Below are 6,532 nucleotides of genomic sequence, written 5' to 3' on the forward strand. Positions count from 1 at the left end.
TGGCCGGAGGTCGCTGTGATGAGGTCTACCACGGCAGAGAAAACAATTGAGAAACTTGGTGAGATGTTCAGCCGTTATGGCTCACTGGAACAACTCGTAAGTGACAACGGTCCACAATTTGTATCACAGGATTTTGCAACCTTCCTGCATGTGAATGGTGTCCAACACATCAGGTCTGCGCCCTATCATCCCTCTACTAACGGCCAGGCAGAAAGGTTCATGCAAACTTTGAAGCACGCCTTGAAGGCATCGCAAGGTCAGGGCTCAATCCACCAATGTCTGAACAGCTTCCTGTTGTCCTACAGGAACGAGCCGCATGCCACAACCAAAACTTCCCCCGCTTCGCTCATGATGAAGAGGCAGTTGCGGACAAGTTTTGACTTACTCAAACCTCCAAGGGCAGAGCAGGTTGTCCATCATCAACAACAAGCTCAAGTTGAAAAGAGAGAGAAAAGAGCCAAGGAGAGACGGTTTCATCCTGGAGAGCACGTCCTAGCTCGAAACTACAACACTGGACCAAAATGGGTTCCTGCTACGGTGATCGCGCAGACGGGCCCTGTGTCTTACACGGTTGAGACTGCTGAGGACATCGTCTGGAGAAGACACGCTGATCAACTGTTGCTAGGAGCAGAGACAGCCACAGAGGCTCCAATGGCTGGTTGGCCTGAACTGTTTCCGGATGATACCGCAAACCAGCATCCTTTGCCACAGTGCTCTTCTCCAACACAGGAAGTCAAAGAGACTGTTCCACCTGTGCAAACTCCTGACTTTCGACTGACACAGGCATCTTCTCCATCTAGGCCTGTGTCAATGCCTACTGCTGTGGAAGCCAGTGATGACCGCCGGTATCCTGTCAGAGAGCGGTGGCCTCCAAGACGCTTGGATCTGTAGGCTTAGTGACTTACCCACAAGACTGGGGCAGAATAAACCCCAGGGTAAAGTCAGGGGTTGAGGCAGTCTACCTCTACCCTAGGTTCGTTGAGTGCATTGAAAGTAACTTACCTGTTGAGCAATAATGTGGACCTTCCATTTAAGAGGGGAGGAAATGTTATGTATTGTGTGTTCTCCTCCCACCTGTGGTGGCGCTGTCACAGGAGATAAATGGTTGGGTGTTCTCGGTTAAGTTTAGCTCTCTTTGTTCGCAACTTTCCAGAACTTCCTTTCCTTCCAATAAAGCACTTCATGTTTGAATCTCTGGGTTCTGAGTCCTAAATTGTGTCTAGGTAGAAAGGTACCGACGCAACACCATCAATGTATCGGAAAAAGAGGTGAGGGAGGGGACCTGAGTAGGACTGGAACAAAGAGTGTTCCACATATCCCACGAAAAGGCAGGCATAGCTAGGACCCATGCGGGTACCCATAGCAACACCTTTGATTTGGAGGAAATGAGTGGAGTTAAAGGAGAAGTTGTTCAATGTGAGAACAAGTTCAGCCAGGCGGAGCGCCCTCAGGCCATCCTGGTGGGGAATGGAGGTGTAGAGGGATTGTACGTCCATGGTGAAAAGGAAGCGGTTGGGGCTAGGAAACTGGAAACTGTTAAAGTGGCGGAGGGCGTCCGAAGGGTCGCGGATGTAGGTGGGAAGAGACTGGACAAGGGGAGAAAAGATGGAGTCGAGATAGGAAGAGATAAGTTCCGTGGGGCAAGAACAGGCTGAAACGATGGGTCTACCAGGACAGTCCTGTTTGTGGATCTTGGGAAGGAGGTAGAAGCGGGCTGTGCGGGGTTGGGGAACTGTGAGGTTGGTGGCTGCGGGGGGAAGATCTCCAGAGGAGATGAGGTCAGTGACAGTCTTGGAAACGGTGGTTTGATGTTCGGTAGTGGGGTCATGGTCCAGGTGGAGGTAGGAGGAGGTGTCGGAGAGTTGGCGTACAAATTCAGTGTCAGTGGTGCCTTAAAGTAGGAGGAGTAAAACCTCCAGCAGTTGAAGATTCCTCCAACCAGTTCATAGGTGACGGTATAACTTTATTTTCCTGGAGCTAGGATGTACACCAGGATTTGGGATGGATGCCCAATTCTGTTACTCAGCAACAAAGTACAGTATATTGAGAATATGCCCAGGTGGGCAGAGGAAACACTTCAAGGACACCCTCAAAGCCTCCTTGAAAAAGTGTAACATCCCCACCGACACCTGAGAATCCCTGGCCCAAGACCGCACAAAGTGGAGGAGAAGCATCTGGGAAGGCGCCAAACACCTTGAGTCTCTTCGCTGGGAGCAAGCAGAAGCCAAGTGCAGGCAGCGCAAGGAGCGCACATCAACCCAAGCACCCCACCCACCCGCCCCTTCAACCACTGACTGCCTCACCTGTGACAGAGACTGTAGGTCTCGCATTGGACTCATCAGTCACCTGAGAACTCATTTTTAATGTGGAAGCAAGTCATCCTCGGTTCCAAGGGACTGCCTAAGAAGAAAAGATATTGAGAATACTTTCTTTTTTAACCTATTCCTGTATATTCAACAGAAGTTTCTTACTAAAGTTTTTACTTCCACTTTCAATGCTTTGAATGTTTGTGTGAACATGTGTAGATCACCAGGCAGAACTCCATAGTATTTGCATGTTCTAGCGGCAAGAAACGACATTGAAACTGATGAAAAAATCAAGAAATCTGAATGGCTTTGTGATCTCTGCACATTTCAATACAAATTGATTTGGGATCTGTACGTGCAGTATAACTGAAGCCAAAGATATGTCAAATGCCGTTCCGGATTTGGAGAGTATCTTTTTGACTTCAACTGCTGTATCTGTTATAAAAGTTGTTATCATTTAAAAAAAATTGCTGTCTTTTGAGGCTGTTTGAAGAGGTGATTGTAGTGTGGGTCAAGATACATTAAGGAAGCAACAGATTGGCTATTCCAGAGGGCTGATAAAGTCATTTTACCGACTACCGATGGCCAGGGGATCATGGCTGTGGTTCTGCCGTTAACGTGCAAAGTGATCCATAGTTATCACAAGCTTTGTACTGACTTAACTGAAGAAACAGTGGGTCTACATATTTTGGGTCAACAGCTCAACAGTAATTGAACATGGCTGATGCCTGGTTACCACCCAACGTACCTTTATGCCTGCAAATCCTAACTTAGGAGCTATGTGGTCAGAGCCAAAAATGTGCAAATTAACATTTTAAAATTATGGGTTGAAACCAAGAATATTTTTGAAAAGAACTTGCTTTTATATGGTGCCTTAAAATGCTGTCAGGCTATTCCCCCATTGCTTCTCAACCAATGAATTACTTTGGAAGTACAGTCACTGTTATGTAGGCAAACATCTGTTCAGATGCATATTTTTAAGCTGTTTGTTATAGTTCATTATGCAGAGTAAATGATGAATGTCATTTTCTCCACACAGCGATTCAACAAATGAGATCGTCATTAATTTTTATTGAGGACCGTAGCCTCACATGGCGAATTATCTGATGGTTGCACTTGCAAGTCAATGTTACAGCATCCCGTAGAGGAAAAAATCTCAGAAAAGCACCCACATTTCACAAGACAGATGTCCAAATAAAGATACTAGCATCCAACAAAAAGACTAATGGCCCAAAGAGACAAAAACCTAGAAATTACCATTTTCGTATTAGCATACAAATTCTTAATGTATACGTATGATATTTCTCTGACTCCTTTTCGTCTGAGACGCTAACCCATTTAAAATAAATAGGTTAATGCCTCCATTGAAACTGTAGTTAGAAAAATGCTGTACAAATATGTTAACAGTTTTTACTCCAATATTGCAAACAGTAATTTATAGAAATATACATAAAAACAGGAGTAGGCCATTTAGCCCCTCAAGCTGTTCCACTATTCAATTAGATCATAGCTGATCCATATCTCAACTCCATTCACTCAGCTTAATTCCATGGGGGAAAAATTGGGTTGCTTTGTGTCTCCCGTTAGCGCCCTAAGAGGGCCTAGCGCCTAGCAACTAGCGCCCGGGCGTGGCGCCGCTGACGCCTCCCATGAAATTCAGCAGGAGGATAGTGGCGGCGCTAACTGGTAGCGCCCCGCTCGTGCCCCGGCCGTGATCTTCGGGAGCGCCCCCTGACTTACCGCCGGACACTATGTCCAACGGAGTCAAGGGGGCTTACCTGCGGCCGGGGAGGCGCTATTTAAAGGCGAGGTGCGGGGCGGCCATTTTTGTTGCTGGCCACCTGCCAGCACCTGCCTGTGCTCCCGTCCCCGGCCTCCTGAACGGCAACCCCCCCCCCCCGCCGTGGAGTGCCAGCTGCGCTCCAAGAGCCCAGCACTTCTCTTGAGTGCCGGGCTCTTTTGCCAGCACTCCCAATCCCCGGGGGCCCAGCTGGGCCCCGAGACATGCTGCGCAAGGCCCCTCCCCTTTAAGAAGGGGAGGAAGGCCTGCAATACCATGGCGCGATGTGTGCACTGCGGCACGTAGCACCGTGATATTGACTCGCAGTGCCTCGAGGGATGCGGGGCACATCCAGTAGCACCCCACTTCCCTCTTGGGGTGCAACCACTCAATTTCAAGCATGGGGGCACTAATTTTTCCGGGGCACTAAATGTAGCGCCCCGGCCAAGTTAGCAACCCAAATGGGGCGCTATTCAATTTGTAGCCCCATATCCCTTAATACCCTTACCTATCAAAAATCTATCAATTTTGGTTTTTAAATTTTTGAGTGATCTAGCTTCAATCGCTTTTTGAGGGAAGAGTTCCAGATTTCTACTATCTTTTGAACAAGGTGATTTAAAACCAGCAAAGAGGCTATTATCCCATAAATTAACCTGCTTCTTGTGAAAGAGTAATATTGAACAGAGACTGGTTAACTTAAACTGGCATACCACAAAATCTACTACCCCAAAAAGAGGGTTGTTTGTAATAGAAACCGGTATCTCATTAAAAAATAAATGTGTAACATGACTGGTGTCCTACTTGAAACTAGTATCAATCAAAGAGTAGTGTTTCATAAAACTACAAGAGAGCTGCATGAAGAACAAAGTGACAGCCCCAGATTCAGTGGCAGTAACCAGTGGACTGGTATCACATTGTTTTGGAACAGTACTGTAGTATCTTGTGTCAGAGGAAATGTGATCTCTTTCCTCCAAGGTTTGCCCTAATGGTTTCTTGTCATGTACTGCACAGACATAGAATCATGCAGCACAGAAGGAGGCCCTTCAGCCCATCGTGCCTGTGCCGGCTCTTTGGTAGAACTGTCCAATTTGTCCCACTCCCCTGCTCTTTCCCCATAGCCCTGTAAATTTTTCCCTTCCAGTATTTATCCACATGGGATTGAGTTCACTCTGCAGATTCCTCGCATAGTGAATTTTCAGTCTCAACTGAGCCATCTACTGGAGAAACACTGGATGAGTATTATATACCATGTTCAAGTGATTACGCTGATGAAAGATCAAGCTGAATTATATTGACTATTTTAATAGACATAATCTTGTGAGCATTATACCAGCACATTCTATGGCAATGTATTTTACATCCCTGGAGTACTGTAAGGTTAGAAAATGTGTTCAATTTTGAATGTTCACTCAATAGTATCTAGAGGAGTGTTATCTAGAAGAGTGTTAACTATAATGCACTAATTTCTTTGGTAAACATTGTTGACATTCTTCTAACTACTCCATTTTGAAAAATACACTGACTGAAACAAAAACATGAACTGCTAAGAATTAGGGATGCACAAAAATACAGGATGGACAGATTGTCATGTTGAAAAGGGTCATTGTGACTTTGTTAGTCATGTTATATTTCATGTCATCTGCTTACCTGATGAAAAATAACAGTTGATGAGCTCAGAAGTTCAAAAGGCTCCTATTTTCATTCACATTTTCAAAGTGAGCACTTGACAAGCATCGGCAGAAATCCAAGAAAATCAGTAACCTTATCCTGCAAACTGCTACATCAGTGAAGGAAGAATTATTGGCCTGGAATTTGCGGTGGGTGGCAGTGAACTGGCAGCGTTTGCCGTTATTCCACCTTTGAAACTGACCGCAACTTCGGGATCAGGTGCGGGCAGAAATCCCAAAGTTGTGATCAGTTATTGACAGCTCTGACACAGGCTGCGCTGTGCCCGCCTCCCCCTCCCTCCCCCCCCCTTTACCCCCACCCACAGAGCCAGCAATCTGTGTAATCAACTAAATAAGGGAAACTGACACAAACTTTGGCCCTTCCGCAATAAGTACGCTGTTAAATTCTTCACTAAAAGTTAGACACAAAGGGATTAGATGTAACTGGGATTTTGACAGCGTTATTAATGCTACACACATGTTAAGGGCCTGGAAAACTAATTTTAATTTTGTCCATCTTTATTTCAGGTTTGCCTTTACCCCATGTGAGAGCCCCAGTCTTTGTTGTGCTCTCTCTAGAAATTTGAAAAAGTTAGAATTTTAAGAGTTTACTCACTTCCTTGTTTGCTGTTTGTGAGAATTCTGCCTTTTGATTGGCTGCTTAGACAGCCTGTTGGCATCACAGCAGTGCACACAAGGGAATCACCATTATACTTGGTTGATTTGAATTGAAGTTCAGACAAACCTGAAGTTCTCGACACAGGGCATGCGAGATCCAT

This window comes from Somniosus microcephalus, chromosome 13 (assembly GCF_052327205.1).
Source record: "Somniosus microcephalus isolate GS21.2 chromosome 13, FLI_Smic_1.0, whole genome shotgun sequence".
Lineage (NCBI taxonomy): Eukaryota > Metazoa > Chordata > Chondrichthyes > Squaliformes > Somniosidae > Somniosus > Somniosus microcephalus.